Below are 19,724 nucleotides of genomic sequence, written 5' to 3'. Positions count from 1 at the left end.
TTTACCAGAGCCAAACAACCCACTTTTTGCCTATCCTTAAAAATCACAGATACTTTTTAGAATTATCTCTCTCAGCATTTCTGCATTTCCATTTTGGATGTTCAAATTTTTTTTAGATCCAAACTTGAGTTTTCCTCTCCCATTTTTCTCGTAAATAAAAAAGATATAACGCAAATAGATCGCAACAAAATGAAAATTTTAAAGTCCATGTGTGCAAAAAAATTTGTAAACTTTAATAAATGTAAGTGAAGAAAATTACTTCACGCACTAAAAATAAACTCCAAGGTTTTGTTATCCATATTTGGGAAATTCCACTAGTACCACCCCTAATAGCTTGGTGGAATTTTATAGGAAAGAGACTTCTAACTGATCTTAACATGTTGCAAATAAGGTTGGATATGCATGCCAGAAACATGTTGATGATGCAAGTGACTTAATGATCAAAAAATTTCATGGAGTAGAAAAATTAAATTCTCAAGTTCACGTATGGTCGGATATTTACGAGAGCCAAACAACCCACTTTTTGTCTATCCTTAAAAATCACAAATAATTTTTGGAATTATCTTTCTTAGCATTTGTGCATTTCCATTTTGGATGTTCAATTTTTTTTTCAGATCCAAACTTCAATTTTCACTCTCCCATTATTCATGTAAACAAAAAAGATATAAGGCAAATAGTTCGCACGAAAATGAAATATTTAGAGTTCATGTATGCAAAAAAATTTGAAAACTATAATTAATGTAAGTGAAGAAAATTATTTCACGCACTAAAAATGAACTCCAAAGTTTTGTTATCCATGTTTGGGAAATTCCACTAGTACAACCAATAATAGCTTGGTGGAATTTTATAGGAAAGAGACTTCTAACTGATCCTAACCTGTTTTAAATGTGGTTGGATATGCATGCCAGAACCATGTTGAGGAAGCAAGTGGCCTAATGATCAAAAAATTTCAAGGAGTAGAAAAAATTAAATTCTCAAGGTAATGTATGGTTGGATATTTACCACAGGCGAACAACCCACTTTTTTCTTGTGCTTAAAAATCATAGATACTTTTGGAATTATCTCTCTCTGCATTTGTGCATTCCCATTTTGGATGTTCAAATTGTTTTTCAGATCCAAACTTGAGTTTTCACTCTCCCATTATTCTCGTAAACAAAAAAGATATAAGGAAAATAGATCGCAACAAAATGAAAATTTTAGAGTTCATGTATGCAAAAAAATTTGAAAACTTTAATAAATGTAAGTGAAGAAAATTATTTCACGCACAATAAATGAACTCCAACGTTTTGTTATCCATGTTTGGGAAATTCCACTGTACAACCACTAATAGCTTGGTGGAATTTTATAGGGAAGAGACTTCTAACTGATCCTAACATTTTTTAAATTTGGTTGGATAAGCATGCCAGAAACATGTGGAGGATGCAAGTGACCTAATGATCCAAAAATTTCAAGGAGTAGAAAAAATAAAATTTTCAAGTTAACGTGTGGTTGAAAATTTACAAAAGCCAAACAACCCACTTTTTGCCTATCCTTAAAAATCACAGATACTTTTCAGAATTATCTCTCTCATCATTTGTGCATTTCCATTTTGGATGTTCAAATTTTTTTTCAGACCCAAACTTGTGTTTTCACTCTCCCATTTTTCTCGTAAACAAAAAAGATACATGGCAAATATATCGCGACAAAATGAAAATTTTAGAGTACATGTATGTGAAAAAATTTGAAAACTATACTAAATGTAAGTGAAGAAAATTATTTCATGAACTTAAAATGAACTCCAAGGTTTTGGTATACATGATTTGGAAATTCCACTAGTACAACCCTTAATAGCTTGGTGGATTTTATAGGAAAGAGACTTCTAACTGATCCTAACATGTTTTAAATGTGGTTGGATATTCATACCAGAAACATGTTGAGGATCCAAGTGAGCTAATGATCCAAAAATTTCATGGAGTAGAAAAAATTAAATCCTCAAGTTAACGTGTGGTTGGATATTTACCAGAGCCAAACATCCCACTTTTTACCTATCCTTAAAAATCACAGATACTTTATGGAATTATCTCTCTCAGCATTTGTACATTTCCATTTTGGATGTTCAACGTTATTTTCAGATCCAAACTTGAGTTTTCACTCTCCCTTTTTTCTCGTAGACAAAAAAGATATAAGGCAAATAGATCACAACATAATGAAAATTTTAGAGTTTATGTATGCAAAAAAAATTATATACTATAATAAATGTAAGTGAAGAAAATTACTTTACGCACTAAAAATGAACTCCAAATTTTTGTTATCCTTGTTCGGGAAATTCTACTAGTACAACCCGTAATAGCTTGGTGGAATTTTATAGGAAGGAGCCTTCTAACTGATCCTAACATGTTTTAAATATGGTTGGATATACATGCTAGAAACATGTTGAGGAAGCAAGTGACCTAATGATCCTAAAATTTACGGGAGTAGAAAAAATTAAATTCACAAGTTAACGTATGGTTGGATATTTTCTAGAGCCAAACAACCCACTTTTTGCCTATCCTTAAAAATCACAGATACTTTTTAGAATTATCTGTCTCGGCATTTGTGCATTTCCATTTTGGATGTTCAATTTTTTTTTCAGATCCAAACTTGAGTTTTCACTCTCCCGTTATTCTTGTAAACAAAAAAAATATAAGGGAAATAGATCGCAACAAAATGAACATTTTAGATTTCACGCATGCTAAAAAATTTGAAAACTTAATAAATGTAAGCGAAGAAAATTATTTAACGCACTAAAAATGAACTCCAAAGTTTTGTTGTCCATGTTTTGGAAATTCCTCTAGTACAACCCCCAATAGCTTGGTGGAATTTTATTGGAAAGAGACTTCTAACTGATCCTAACATGATTCAAATGTTGTGGATATGCAAGCTAGAAACATGTTGAGGATGCAAGTCACCTAATGATCCAATGATTTCAAGGAGTAGAAAAATTAAATTCTCAAGTTAACGTGTAGTTGGATATTTACCAGAGCCAAACAACCCACTTTTTGCCAATCCTTAAAAATCACAGATACTTTTTGGAATTATCTCTCTCAACATTTGTTCATTTCCATTTTGGATGTTCTAATTTTTTTTCAGTTCCAAACTTGAGTTTTCACTCTCCAATTTCTTTCCCGTAAACAAAAAAGATATAAGGCAAATAGATCGAAACAAAATGAAAATTTTAGACTTCATGTATGCAAAAAAATTCTAAAACTATAATAAATGTAAGTGAAGAAAATTATTTTATGCTCTAAAATTGAACTCAGAAGTTTTGTTATCCATGTTTGGGAAATTCCACTAGTACAACCCCTAATAGCTTCATGGAATTTTATAGGAAAGAGACTTCTGACTAATCCAAACATGTTTTAAATATGGTTGGATATACATGCCAGAAACTTGTTGAGGATGCAAGTCACCTAATGATCCAAAAATTTAAAGGAGTAGAAAAAATTAAATTCTCAAGTTAACGTGTGGTTCGATATTTACCAGAGCCAAACAACACACTTTTTTCCTATCCTTAAAAATCACAGATACTTTTTGGAATTATCCGTCTCAGCATTTGTGCTTTTCTATTTTGAACGTTCAAATTTTTTTTCCGATCCAAACTTGATTTTTCACTCTCCCATTTTTCGCGTAAACAAAAAGATATAAGGCAAATAGATCTCAACAAAATGAAAATTTAAGAGTTCATGTATGCAAAAAAATTTGAAAACTATAATAAATGTAAGTGAAGAAAATTATTTCACGCACTAAAAATGAACTCCAAAGTTTAATTATCCATGTTTTGGAAATTCCACTAGTACAACCCCTAATAGCTTCATGGAATTTTGTAGGAAAAAGACTTCTAATTGATCCTAAGATGTTTTAAATGTGGTGGATATGCAAGCCAGAAACATGTTGAGGAGGCAAGTGACCTATTGATCCAAAAATTTCAAGGAGTAGAAAAAATTAAATTCTCAAGTTAACGTGTGTTTGGATATTTAAAAGAGCCAAACAACCCACTTTTTTCCTATCCTTAAAAATCATAGATACTTTTGTCAATTGTCTCTCTCTCAACATTTGTGCACTTCCATTTTTTATGTTCAAATTTTTTTTCAGATCCAAACTTGAGTTTTGACTCTTCCATTTTTCTCGTAAACAAAAAACATATAAGGCAAATAGATCGCAACAAAATGAAATCTTTAGAGTTAATGTATGCAAAAAAATTTAAAAACAATAAGAAATCTAAGTGAAGAAAATTATTTCATGCACCAAAAATGAAATCCAAAGTTTTCTTATCCATGTTTGGGAAATTCCACTAGTACAACCCCTAATAGCTTGGTGGAATTTAGTAGGAAAGAAACTTCTAACTGATCCTAACATGTTTTAAATGTGGTGGATATGCATGCCAGAAAGATGTTGAGGATGCAAGTGACCTAATGGTCCAAAAATTTCAAGGAGTAGAATAAATTAAATTCTCAAGTTAACATGTGGTTGGATATTTACTAGAGCCAAACAACCCAATTTTTGCCTGTCCTTAAAAATCACAGATAGTTTTTGGAATTATTTCTCTCAACATTTGTGCATTTCCATTTTGGACGTTCAAATTGTTTTTTCAAATCCAAACTTGAGTTTTCAGTCTCCCATTTTTCTCACGTAAACAAAAAAGATATCAGGCAAATAGATCGCAACAAAATGAAAATGTTAGAGTTCATGTATGCAAAAAAATTTGAATACTATAATAAATGTAAGTGAAGAAAATTATTTCACGCACTAAAAATGAACTCCAAAGTTTTGTTATCCATGTTTGGGAATTCCACTAGTACAACCCCTAGTAGCTTTTTGGAATTTTAAAGGAAAGAGACTTCTAACTGATCCTAACATGTTTTAAATGTGGTGGATATGGACGCCTGAAACATGTTGAGGTTGCAAGTGACCCAAAGATCCAAAAATTTCAAGGAGTAGAAAAAATTAAATTCTAAAGTTAACGAGTGGTAGGATATTTACTAGAGCCAAACAACCCACTTTTTGCCTATGCTAAAAAGTCACAGATACATTTTGGAATTATCTCTTTCAGAATTTGTGCATTTCCATTTTGGATGTTCAAATTTTTTTTCTGATCCGGACTTGAGTTTTCACTCTCCCATTTTTCTCTCGTAAACAAAAAAAATAAAAGGTAAATAGATCGCAACAAAATGAAAATTTTAGAGTTCATGTATGCAAAAAAATTAGAAAACTATAATAAATGTAAGGAAATAAAATTATTTCATGCACTTAAAATGAACTCCAAAGTTTTGTTATCCATGTTTGAGAAATTCCACTAGTACACCCGCTTATTGCTTTGTGGAATTTTATACGAAAGAGACTTCTAACTGATCTTAACATGTTTTAAATGTGGTGGATTTGCATGCCAGAAACATGTTGAGGATGCAACTGTCCTAATGATCCAAAAATTTCAAGGAGTAGAAAAAATTAAATTCTCAAGTTAATGTGAGCTTGGATATTTACCAAAGCCAAACATCCCACTTTTTGCCTATCCGTAAAAATCACTGATACATTTTGGAATTATCTCTCTCAGCATTTGTGCATTTCCATTTTTTATGTTCAAATTTTTTTTCAGAACCAAACTTGAGTTTTCACTCTCCCATTTTTCTCTCATAAACATAAAAGATATAAGGCAAATAGTTCGGAAAAAAATAAAAATTTTAGAGTTCATGTATGCAAAAAAATTTTAAAACTATAATAAATGTAAGTGAAGAAAATTATTTCACGCACTAAAAATGAACTCCAAAGTTTTGTTATCCACGTTTGGGAAATTCCACTAGTACACCCCCTAATAGCTTGGTGGAATTTTATAGGAAAGAAAATTCAAACTGATCCTAAAATGATTTAAATGTTGTGGATAAGCATGTCAGAAAGAAGTTGAGGTTGGAAGTGACCTAATGATCCAAAAATTTCAAGGAGTAGAAAAAATTAAATTGTCAAGTTAACGTGTGGTTGGATATGTACCAAAGCCAAACAACCCACTTTTTCCCTATCCTTAAAAATCACAGATAATTTTTGGAATTATCTCTCTCAGCATTTGGGCATTTCCATTTTGGATGTTCAAATTTTTTTTCAGATCCTTGTTTGACTTTTGACTCTCCCACTTTTCTCTCGTAAAAAAAAGATATATGGCAAATAGAACGCATGTATGGAAAATTTTAGAATTCATGTATGGAAAAAAAATTGAAAACAATAATAAATGTAAGTGAAGAAAATTATTTCATGCACTAAAAATGAACTCCAAAGTTTTGTTATCCATGTTTAGAAAATTCCACTCGTTCAACCCCTATTAGGTTGGTGGAATTTTATAGGAGAGAGACTTCTAACTAATCCAAACATGTTTTACATGTGGTGGATATGCATGCCAAAAACATGTTGAGGATGGAAGTCACTTGATGATCCAAAAATTTCAAGGAGTTGAAAAAATTAAATTCTCAAGTTCAAGTGTGGTTGGATATTTCCCAGAGCCAAACAACCAACTTTTTGCCTATCCTCAACAATCACATATACTTTTTGGAATTATATCTCTCTGCATTTGTGCATTTCCATTTCTGATGTTCAATTTTTTTTTTCAAATCCAAACAAGATTTTTCACTCTCCCATTTTACTCTAGTAAACAAAAAAGATATATGGCAAATAGATCGCAAAAAAATGAAAATTTTAGAGTTCATGTATGCAAAAAGAATTGAAAACTATAATAAATGTAAGTGAAGAAAACTATTTCACGCACTAGAATGAACTCCAAAGTTTTTTTAACCATGTTTGGTAAATTCCACTAGTACAACCCCTAATAGCTTGGTGGAATTTTATAGGAAAGAGACTTCTAACTGATCCTAACATGTTTTAACTGTGGTGGATATACGTGCCATAAACATGTTGAGGATACAAGTGACCTAATGATCCTAAAATTTCAAGGAGTAGAAAAAATTAAATTCTCAAGTTAACGTGTAGTTGGATATTTACCAAAGCCAAGCAACCCACCTTTTGCCTATCCTTAAAAATCACAAATACTTCTTGGAATTTTATCTCTAAGCATTTGTGCATTTCCATTTATGAAGTTCTAATTTTTTTATGATCCAAACTCGAGTTTTCGCTCTCCCATTTTTCTCTCATAAACAAAAAAAAGATATAAGCAAAATAGATCGCAACAAAATGAAAATTGAAGAGTTCATTTATGCAAAAAAATTTGAAACCAATAATAAATGTAAGTGAAGAAAATTATTTCATGCATTAAATATGAACTCAAAAGTTTTGTTATCCATGTTTGGGAAATTCCACTAGTACAACCCCTAATAGCTTGGTGGAATTTTATCAGACAGAGACTTCTAACTAATCCTCACATGTTTTAAATGTGGTGGATATCCATGCTACAAACTTGTTGAAGATGCAAGTAACCTAATGATCTAAAAATTTCAAGGAGTGGAAAAAATTAAATTCTCAAGTTAACGTGTGATTGGATATTTACCAGAGCCAAACAACCCTTTTTGCCTATCATTAAAAATCGTAGATACTTTTTGGAATTATCTCTCTCAGCATTTTAGCATTTCCATTTTGGATGTTCAAATTTTTTTCAGATCCAAACCTGAGTTTTTACTCTCCCATTTTTCTTGTAAACAAAAAAGATATATGGCAAATAAATCGCAACAAAAATTTTAGTGTTCATGTATGAAAGAAATTTTGTAAGCTATAATAAATGGTATGTGAATAAAATTATTTCACGCACTAAAAATGAACTCCAAAGTTTTGTTATCCATGTTTGGGAAATTCAACAAGTACAACCCCCTTATTGCTTGGTAGAATTTTATCGGAAAAAGACTTCTAACTGATCCGAACATGTTTTAAATGTGGTGGATATGCATGCCAGAAACATGTTGAGGATGCAACTGACCTAATAATCCAAAAATTTCAAGGAGTAGAAAAAATAAAATTCACAAGTTAACGTGTTGTTGGATATGTACCTAAGCCAAGCCACCCATTTTTTGCCTATCCTTAAAAATCACAGATACTTTTGGGAATTATCTCTCTCAGAATTTGTGTATTTCCATTTTGGATTTTCATATTTTTTTTCAGATCCAAACCAGTGTTTTCACTCTCCCATTTTTCTCGTAAACAAAAAAGATATAAGGAAAATAGAACGCAACAAAATGAAAATTTTAGAGTTCATGTAGCCAAAAATATTTGAAGCCTATAATAAATGTAAGTGAAGAAAATTATTTCACGCACTAAAAAAGAACTCCAAAGATTTGTTATCCATGTTTGGGAAATTCCACTAGCACAACCCCTAATAGCTAGGTGAAATTTTATCGGAAAGAGACTTCTAACAGATCCTTACATGTTTTAAATGTGGTGGATATGCATGCCAGAAAGATGTTGAGGATGCAAGTGACCCAATGATCCAAAAATTTCAAGAAGTAGAAAAAAATAAATTCTCAAGTTAACGTGTGGTTGGATATTTACCAGAGCCAAACAACTCACTTTTTGCCTATCCTAAAAAATCATAGATACTTTTTGGAATTATTTCTCTCAGCATTTGTGCATTTTGATTTTGGATGTTCAAATTTTTTTTCATATCCAAACTTGAGTTTTCACTCTACCTTTTTCCTCTCGTAAAGAAAAAAGATATAAGGCAAATAAATCGCACCGAAATGAAAATTTTAGAGTTCATGTATGCAAAAAAATTTGAAAACAATAATAAATGTAAGTCAATAAAATTATGTCACGCACTAAAAATGAACTCCAAAGTTTTGTTATCCTTGTTTGGGAAATTCCACTAGTACACCCCCTTATAGCTCTATGGAATTTTATAGGAAAGAGACTTCTAACTGATCCTACCATGTTTTAAATGTGGTGGATATGCATGCAAGAAACATGTTGAGGATGCAAGTGACCTAATGATCCAAAAATTTCAAGGAGTAGAAAAAATTAAATTCTCAAGTTAACGTGTGGTTGGATATTTACGAGAGCCAAACAACTCACTTTTTCCCTATCCTTAAAAATCACAAATACTTTTTGGAATTATCTATCTGAGCATTTGTGCATTTCCATTTCTTATATTCAAATTTTTTTTCAGATCCCAACTTGAGTTTTCACTCTCCCATTTTTCTCTCGTAAGCAAAAAAGATATAAGGCAAATAGATTGCAACAAAATGAATATTTTAGAGTTCATCTATGAAAAAAAATTGAAAACTATAATAAATGTAAGTGAAGAAAATTATTTCACGCACTAAAAATGAGCTTCAAAGTTTTGTTATCCATGTTTGGGAAATTCCACTATTACAAACCCTAATAGCTTGGTGGAATTTTATGGGTAAGAGACTTCTTACTGATCCTTACATGTTTTAAATGTGGTCGATATGCAAGCCAGAAACATGTTGAGGATGCAAGTGACCTAATGATAAAAAATTACAAGTAGAAAAAATTAAATTCTCAAGTTAACGTGTGGTTGGATATTTACTTGAGCCAAACAACCCCCTTTTTGCCTATCCTTAAAAATCTCAGACACTTTTTGGAATTATCTCTGTCAGCATTTGTGCATTTGTATTTTGGATGTTCAATTTTTTTTTTCAGATCCAAACTTGAGTTTTCACTCTCCCATTTTTTTCTCGTGAACAAAAAAGATATAAGGCAAATAAATCACAAGAAAATGAAAATTTTAAACTTCATGTATGCCAAAAAATTTGAAAACTATCATAAATGTAAGTGAAGAAAATTATTTCACACACTAAAAATGAACTCCAAAGTTTTGTTATCCATGATTGGGAAATTCCACTAGTACAACCCCTAATAGCTAGGTCAAATTTTATTGGGAAGAGATTTATAACTGATCCTAACATGTTTTAAATTTCAAGAAGTAGAAAAAATTAATTTCTCAAGTTAACGTGTGGTTGGATATTTACCAGTGCCAAACAACCCACTTTTTGCCTATCCTTAAAAATCACAGATACTTTTTGGAATTATATCTCTCAGCATTTGTGCATTTCCACTTTGGATGTTCAAATTTTTTTCATATCCAAACTTGAGTTTTTCTCTCCTTTTTTTTTGTAAACAAAAAAGATATAAGGCAAATAGATCGCAACAAAATGAAAATTCTAAAGTTCATGTTTGCGAAAAAATTCTAAAACTATAATAAATGTAGGTGAAGAAAATTATTTCATGCACTAAAAATGAACTCCAAAGTTTTGTTATCAATGTTTGGGAAAAACCACTAGTACAACCCCTAATAGCTTGGTCGAATTTTATAGGAAAGATACGTCTGACTGATCCTAACAAGTTTAAAATGTGGTTGGATATACATGCCAGAAACTTGTTGAGGATGCAAGTGACCAAATGATCCAAAAATTTCAAGGAGTAGAAAAAATTAAATTCTAAAGTTAACGTGTGGTTGGATATTTACAAGAGCCAAACAACCAACTTTTTCCCTATCCTTAAAAATCACAAATACTTTTTGCAATTATCTCTCTCAGCATTTGTACATTTCCATTTTGGATGCTCAAATTTTTTTTCAGATCCAAACTTGAGTTCTCACTCTCCCATTTTTTTTCGTAAACAAAAAAGATATAAGGCAAGTAGATCGCAACAAAATGAAAATTTTAGATTTCATGTATGCACAAAAATTTGAAAACTTTAATAAATGTAAGTGAAGAAAATTATTTCACGCACTAAAAATGAACCCCAAAGTTTTGTTATCCGTGTTTGGGAAATTCCACTAGTACCACCCCTAATAGCTTGATGGAATTTTTTAACAAAGAGACTTCTAACTGACCCTAACATGTTTTAAATGTGGTGGATGTGCATGCCAGAAAGATGTTGAGGATTCAAGTGTCCTAATTATCCAAAAATTTTGAGTAGAAAAAATTAAACTCTCAAGTTAACGTGTGCTTTGATATTTACCTGAGCAAAACAGCCCACTTTTTGCCCGTCCTTAAAAATCACAAATACTTTTTTGAATTATCTCTATCAGCATTTGTGCATTTCCATTTTGGATGTTCAATTATTTTTTTGATATCCAAACTTGAGTTTTCACACTCCAATTTTTTCATAAATGAAAAATATATAAGACAAATAGGTCGCAACAAAATGAAAATTTTAGAGTTCATTTATGCAAAAAAATTTGAAAACTATAATAAATGTAAGTGAAGAAAATAATTTCACGCACTAAAAATGAACTCCAAAGTTTTTTTATCCATGTTTCGGAAATTCCACTAGTACAACCCCTAATAGCTTGGTGGAATTTTATAGGAAAGAGACGTCTAACTGATCCTAACATGTTTTAAATGTGGTGGAGAAGCATGCCAGAAACAAGTTGAGGATGTAAGTGACCTAATGATCCAAAAATTTCAAGGAGTAGAAAAACTTAAATTCTCAAGTTAACGTGAGGTTGGATATTTAAAAGTACCAAACAAACCAATTTTTGCCTATCCTTAAAAATCACAGATATGTTTTAGAATTATCTCTCTCAGCATTTGTACATTTCCATTTTGGATTTTCAAATTTTTTTAGCGATCCAAACTTGAGTTTTCACTCTCCCCTTTTTTCTCGTAAATAAAAAAGATATAAGGCAGATAGATCACAACATAATGAAAATTTAAGATTTCATGTATGCAAAAAATTTTGCAAACTATAATAAATGTAAGTGAAGCAAATTATTTCACGGACTAAAAATGAACTCCAATGTTTTGTCATCCATGTTTCGGAAATTCTACCTGTACAACCCTAATAACTTGGTGGAATTTTATAGGAAAGAGACTTCTAACTGATCCTAACATGTTTTAAATGTGGTGGATATGCATGCCAGAAACATGTTGAGGGATCAAGTGACCTAGTGATCCAAAGATTTTGAGGAGTAGAAAAAATTAAATTCTCAAGTTAACGTGTGGTTGGATATTTACCATAACCAAACAACTCACTTTTAACCTATCCTTAAAAATCATTGATATTTTTTGAAATTATCTCTCTCAGCATGTGTGCATTTCCATTTTGGATGTTCAAATTGTTTTCATATGCAAACTTGAGTTTTCACTCTCCCTTTTTTTCTCGTAAACAAAAAAGATATAAGGCAAATAGATCGCAACAAAATGAAAATTTTAGAGTTCATGCATGCAAAAAAATTTGAAAACTATTATAAATGTAAGTTAAGAAAATTATTTCACGCTCTAAAAATGAACTCCAAAGTTCTGTTATCCATGTTTGTGAAATTCTACCAGTACAACCCCTAATAGCTTGGTGGAATTTAATAGGAAAGAGACTTCTAATTTATCCTAACATGTTTTAAATGTGGTGGATATGCATGCCAGAAACATGTTGAGGATGCAATTGACCTAATGATCCAAAAATTTCAAGGAGAAGAAAAAATTAAATTCTCAAGTTACCGTGTGGTTGGATATTTACCAAAGCCAAACAACCCACTTTTTACCTATCCTTAAAAATCACAGATACCTTTTGAAATTATCACTCTTTGCATTTTTGCATTTCCATTTTCGATGTTCAAATTTTTTTTTCAGAACCAAACTTGAGTGTTCAATCTCCCATTTTTTTCTCGTAAACAAAAAAGATATAAGGCAAATAGATCACAACAAAATGAAAATTTAGAGTTCAAGTATGCAAAAAAATTTGAAAACTATCATAAATGTAAGTGAAGAAAATTATTTCATGAACTAAAAATGACCTGTAATGTTTTGTTATCCATGTTTGGGAAATTCCACTAGTACAACCCCTAATAGCTAGGTGAAATTTTATTGGGGAGAGACTTATAACTGATCCTAACTTGTTTTAAATGTGGTGGATACGCATGCCAAAAACATGTTGAGGATAGAAGTAACCTAAGGATCCAAAAATTTCAAGGAGTAGAAAAAATAAAATTCTAAAGTTAACGTGTTGTTCGATATTTACCAGAACAAAACAACTCAATTTTTTCCTATCCTTAAAAATCAGAGATAGGTTTTGGAATTATCTCTCTCAGCATTTGTGCATTTCCAATTTTGATGTTCAAATTTTTTTCAGATCCACACTTGAGGTTTCACTCTCCCATTTTTTTCTTGTAAACTAAAAAGTTATAAGGCAAATCGATCGCAACAAAATAAAAATTTTAGAGTTCAGGTATGCAAAAAAATTTGAAAACTATAATAAATGTAAGTGAAGAAAATTTTTTCATGCACTAAAAATGAACACCAAAGTTTTGTTATCCATGTTAGAGAAATTCTACTAGTACAACCCCAGATAGCTTGGTGGAATTTTATAGGAAAGAGACTTCTAACTGATCCTAACATGTTTAACATGTGGTTGGATATGCATGCCAGAAACATGTTGAGGACGACGGTGACCTAATGATCCAAAAATTTCAAGGGGTAGAGAAAATTAAATTCTCAAGTTAATGTGTGGTTGGATATTTACCAGACCCAAACAACCCACTTTTTTTTCTATCCTTAAAAATCACAGATACTTTTTGGAATTATCTATCTCAGTATTTGTGCATTTCCAATTTGGATGTTCAAATTTTTTTTCAGATCCAAACTTGAGTTTTCATTCTCCCTTTTTTTTCTCGTAAACAAAAAAGATATAAGGAAAATAGATCGCAGCAAAATGAAAATTTTAGAGTTCATGTATGCAAAAAAATTTGAAAACTATAGTAAATGTAAGTGAAGAAAATTATTTCACGCACTAAAAATGAACTCCAAAGTTTTGTTATCCATGTTTGGAAAATTCTACCAGTACAACCCCTAATAGCTTGGTGGAATTTTATAAGAAAGAGACTTCTAACTGATCCTAACACGTTTTAAATGTGGTGGATATGAATACCAGAAATATGTTTTGGATGCAAGTGACCTAATGATCGAAAAATTTCAAGGAGTAGAAAAAATTAATTTCTCAAGTTAACATGTGGTTGGATATTTACCAGAGCCAAACAACCCACTTTTTGCCTATCCTTAAAAATCACAGATACTTTTTGGAATTATCTCTCTCAGTATTTGTGCATTTCCATTTTGGATGTTCAATTTTTTTTTAAGATGCGAACTTGTGTTCTCACTCTCCCATTTTTTTCTCGTAAACTAAAAAGATATCAGGCAAATAGATTGCAACAAAATGAAAATTTTAGAGTTCATGAATGCAAAAAAATTTGAAAACTTTAATAAATGTAAGTCAAGAAAATTATTTCACGCACTAAAAATGAACTCCAAAGTTTCGTTATCCGTGTTTGGGAAATTCCACTAATACAACCCCTAATTGCATGGTGGAATATTAAAACAATGAAACTTCTAACTGATCATAACAAGTTTTAAATGTGGTGGTTATGCATGCCAGAAAATTGTTGAAGATTCTAATGTCCTAATGATCCAAAATTTTCAAGGAGTAGAAAAAATTAAATTCTCAAGTTAACGTGTAGTTGGATATTTTCCAGAGCAAAACAACCCACTTTTTGCCCATCCTTAAAAATCACAAATACTTTTTGGAAATATCTCTCTCAGCATTTTTGCATTTCCATTTTGGATGTTCCAATTTTTTTTCTGATCCAAACTTGAGTTTTCACTCTCCCATTTTTCTCGTAAACAAAAAAGATATATGGCAAAAAGATCGCAACAAAATGAAAATTTTAGAGTTCATTTATGAAAAAAAAATTGTAAACTATAATAAATTTAAGTGAAGAAAATAATTTCACGCACTAAAAATGAACTCCAAAGTTTTCTTATCAATGTTTGGGAAATTCCACTAGTACAACCCCAAATAGCTTGGTGGAATTTTATACGAAAGAGACTTCTAACTGATCCTAACATGTTTTAAATGTGGTTGGATATGCATGCCAGAAACATCATGAGAATGCAAGTGACCTAATGATCCAAAAATTTCAAGGAGTACAAAAAATTAAATTCTCAAGTTAACGTGTGGTTGGATATTTAAAAGAGCCAACCAACTCACTTTTTGCCAATCTTAAAAATCATAGATACTTTTTGGAATTTTCTCTCACAGCATTTGTGCATTTCCATTTATGATGTTCAAATTTTTTTTCAGATCCAAACTTGAGTTTCCACTCTCCCATTTTTCTCGTAAACAAAAAAGATATACGGAAAATAGATCGCAACAAAATAAAAATTTTAGAGTTCATGTGTGGAAAAATATTTGAAAACTATAATAAATGTAAGTGAAGAAAATTATTTCACGCACTAAGAATGAACTTGAAATTTTTTTTATCCATGTTTGGGAAATTCCACTAATACAACCCCTAATATCTAGGTGGAATTCTATAGGGAAGAGATTTCTAACAGATCCTAACGTGTTTTGAATGTGGTGCATATGCGTACGAGAAATATGATGAGGATGCAAGTGACCTAATGATCCATAATTTTCAAAGAGTAGAAAAAATTAAATTCTCAAGTTAACATGTGGTTGGATATTTACCAGAGCCAAACAACCTACTTTTTGGCTATCCTTAAAAATCACAGATACTTTTTAGTATTATCTCTCTCAGCATTTGTGCATTTCCATTTTGGATGTTCAATTTTTTTTGGATCCAAACTTGATTTTTCACTCTCCCATATTGGATGTTCTCAATTTTTTTAGAGTTCTTGTAGGCAAAAAAATTTGATAACTATAATAAATGTAAGTGAAGAAAATTATTTCACGCACTAAAAATGAACTCCAAAGTTTTGTAATCCTTGTTTTGGAAATTCCACTAGTACTCCCCCTAATAGCTTGGTTGAATTTTATAGGAAAGAGACATTTGAACTGATCCTAACATGTTTGAAATGTTGTTGGATGTGCATGCCAGAAACAAGTTGAGGATGCAACTGAGCTAATGATCAAAAAATTTCAAGGAGTAGAAAAAATAAAATTCTCAAGTTAACGTGTGCTTGGATATTTACCAGAAGAAAACAACTCAATTTTTTCCTATCCATAAAAATCATAGATACTTTTTGGAATTATCTCTCCCAGCATTTGTGCATTTTCAATTTTGATGTTCAATTTTTTTTCATATCCACACTTGAGTTTTCACTCTCCCATTTTTTTCTCGTAAACTAAAAAGTTTTAAGGCAAATCGATCGCAGCAAAATGAAAATTTTAGAGTTCATGTATGCAAATAAATTTGAAAACTATAATAAATGTAAGTTAAGAAAATTCTTTCATGCACTAAAAATGAACATCAAAGATTTGTTATCCATGTTAGGGAAAATCTACTAGTACAACCCCAAATAGCTTGGTGGAATTTTATAGGAAAGAGACTTCTTACTGATCCTAACATGTTTGACATGTGGTTGGATATGCATGCCAGAAACATGTTGAGGACGCAAGTGACCTAATGATCCAAATAATTCATGGGGTAGAGAAAATTAAATTCTCAAGTTAATGTGTGGTTGGATATTCACCAGACCCAAACAACCCACTTTTTGTCTATCCTTAAAAATCACAGGTACATTTTGGAATTATCTATCTCAGCATTTGTGCATTTCCAATTTGGATGTTCAAATTTTTTTTCAGATCCAAACTTGAGTTTTCATTCTCCCTTTTTTTTCCCGTAAACAAAAAAGATATAAGGCAAATAGATTGCAGCAAAATGAAAATTTTAGAGTTCATGTATGCAAAAAAATTTGAAAACTATAATAAATGTAAGTGAAGAAAATTATTTTACGCACTAAAAATGAACTCCAAAGTTTTGTTATCCATGTTTGAAAAATTCTACCAGTACAACCCCTAATAGCTTGGTGGAATTTTATAAGAAAGAGACTTCTAACTGATCCAAACACGTTTTAAATGTGGTGGATATGAATACCAGAAATATGTTTTGGATGCAAGTGACCTAATGATCGAAAAATTTCAAGGAGTAGAAAAAATTAATTTCTCAAGTTAACATGTGATTGGATATTTACCAGAGCCAAACAACCCAATTTTTTCCCATTCTTAAAAATCACTGATACTTTTTGGAATTGTCTCTCTCAGCATTTGTGCATTTCCATTTTGGATGTTCAATTTTTTTTTTTTATCTGAACTTGAGTTCTCACTCTCCCATTTTTTTCTCGTAAACTAAAAAGATATAAGGCAAATAGATCGCAACAAAATGAAAATTTTGGAGTTCATGTATGCAAAAAAATTTGAAAACTTTAATAAATGTAAGTGAAGAAAATTATTTCACACACAAAAAATGAACTCCAAAGTTTTGTTATCCGTGTTTGGGAAATTCCACTAGTACAACCCCTAATTGCATGGTGGAATTTTATAACAAAGAAACTTCTAACTGATCCTAACATGTTTTAAATGTGGTGGTTATGCATTCCAACAAAATGTTGAAGATTCAAGTGTCCTAATGATCCAAAAATTTCAAGGAGTAGAAAAAATTAAATTCTCAAATTAACGTGTAGTTGGATATTTTCCATAGGCAAACAACCCACTTTTTACCCATCCTTAAAAATCACAAATACTTTTTGGAAGTATCTCTCTCAGCATTTGTGCATTTCCATTTTGGATGTTCAAATTTTTTTTCAGATCCAAACTTGAGTTTTCACTCTCCCATTTTTCTCGTAAACAAAAAAGATATAAGGCAAAAAGATCGCGACAAAATGAAAATTTTAGAGTTCATGTATGAAAAAAAATTTGAAAACTATAATAAATTTAAGTGAAGAAAATAATTTCACGCACTAAAAATGAACTCCAAAGTTTTCTTATCAATGTTTCGGAAATTCCACTAGTACAACCCCAAATAGCTTGGTGGAATTTTATATGAAAGAGACTTCCAACTGATCCTAACATGTTTTAAATGTGTTTGGATATGCATGCCAGAAACATGATGAGAATGCAAGTGACCTAATGATCCAAAAATTTCAAGGAGTACGAAAAATTAAATTCTCAAGTTAATGTGTGGTTGGATATTTAAAAGAGCCCAACAACCCACTTTTTGCCTATCCTTAAAAATCATAGATACATTTTGGAATTATCTCTCTCAGCATTTGTTCATTTCCATTTATGATGTTCAAATTTTTTTTCTGATCCAAACTTGAGTTTCCACTCTCCCATTTTTCTCGTAAACAAAAAAGATATAAGGAAAATAGATCGCAACAAAATGAAAATTTTAGAGTTCATGTGTGGAAAAATATTTGAAAACTATAATAAATTTAAGTGAAGAAAATTATTTCACGCACTAAGAATGAACTCGAAATTTTTCTTATCCATGTTTGGGAAATTCCACTAGTACAACCCCTAATTGCATGGTGGAATTTCTAACAAAGAGACTTCTAACTAATCCTTACATGTTTTAATTGTGGTGGATATGCATGCCAGAAACATGTTGAGGATTCAAGTATCCTAATGATCCAAAAATTTCAAGGAGTAGAAAAAATTAAATTCTCAAGTTAACAAGTGGTTGGAAATTTACCTGAGCAAAACAACCCACTTTTTGCCCATCCTTAAAAATCACAAATACTTTTTGGAATTATCTCTCTCAGCATTTGTGCATTTCCCTTTTGGATGTTCAAAATTTTCTTCAGATGCAAACTTGAGTTTTGACACTCCCATTTTTCTTGTCAACAAAAAAGATATTAGGCAAATAGATCGCAACAAAATGAAAATTTTAGAGTTCATGTATGCAAAAAAATTTCAAAACTATAATAAATTTAAGTGAAGAAAAAATGTCACACACTAAAAATGAACTCTAAAGTTTTCTTATCAATGTTTCAGAAATTCCACTAGTACTACCCAAAATAGCTTGGTGGAATTTTATAGGAAAGAGACTTCTATCTGATCCAAACATGTTTTGAATGTGGTAGGATATGCATGCCAGAAACATGTTGAGGATGAAAGTGACCTAATAATCCAAAAATTTCATGGAGTATAAAAAATTAAATTCTCAAGTTTACGAGTGGTTGGATATTTAAAAGAGCCAAACAACCCTTTTTGCCTATCCTTAAAAATCATAGATACTTTTTGGAATTATCTCTCTCAGCATTTGTGCATTTCCATTTATGATGCTCAAATTTTTTTTCAGATCCAAACTTGAGTTTCCACTCTCCCATTTTTCTCGTAAACAAAAAAGATATAAGGAAAATAGATCGCAACAAAATGAAAATTTTAGAGTTCATGTGTGGAAAAATATTTGAAAACTATAATAAATGTAAGTGAAGAAAATTATTTCACGCACTAAGAATGAACTCGAAATTTTTGTTATCCATGTTTGAGAAATTCCACTAGTACAACCCCTAATTGCATGGTGGAATTTCTAACAAAAAGAATTCTAACTAATCCTTACATGTTTTAATTGTGGTGGATATGCATGCCAGAAACATGTTGAGGATTCAAGTATCCTAATGATCCAAAAATTTCAAGGAGTAGAAAAAATTAAATTCTCAAGTTAACAAGTGGTTGGAAATTTACCTGAGCAAAACAACCCACTTTTTGCCCATCCTTAAAAATCACAAATACTTTTTGGAATTATCTCTCTCAGCATTTGTGCATTTCCCTTTTGGATGTTCAAATTTTTCTTCAGATGCAAACTTGAGTTTTGACACTCCCATTTTTCTTGTCAACAAAAAAGATATTAGGCAAATAGATCGCAACAAAATGAAAATTTTAGAGTTCATGTATGCAAAAAAATTTCAAAACTATAATAAATTTAAGTGAAGAAAAAATGTCACACACTAAAAATGAACTCTAAAGTTTTCTTATCAATATTTCAGAAATTCCATTAGTACTACCCAAAATAGCTTGGTGGA

The sequence above is a fragment of the Aristolochia californica genome, unplaced genomic scaffold (genome assembly GCF_029961685.1).
Source record: "Aristolochia californica isolate CCGP_79_NKW_82.1479 unplaced genomic scaffold, dmAriCali1.0.hap1 SCAF_6, whole genome shotgun sequence".
Lineage (NCBI taxonomy): Eukaryota > Viridiplantae > Streptophyta > Magnoliopsida > Piperales > Aristolochiaceae > Aristolochia > Aristolochia californica.
The sequence above is the reverse complement of the archived record's forward strand: the minus strand, read 5'-3'. Positions refer to the sequence as shown.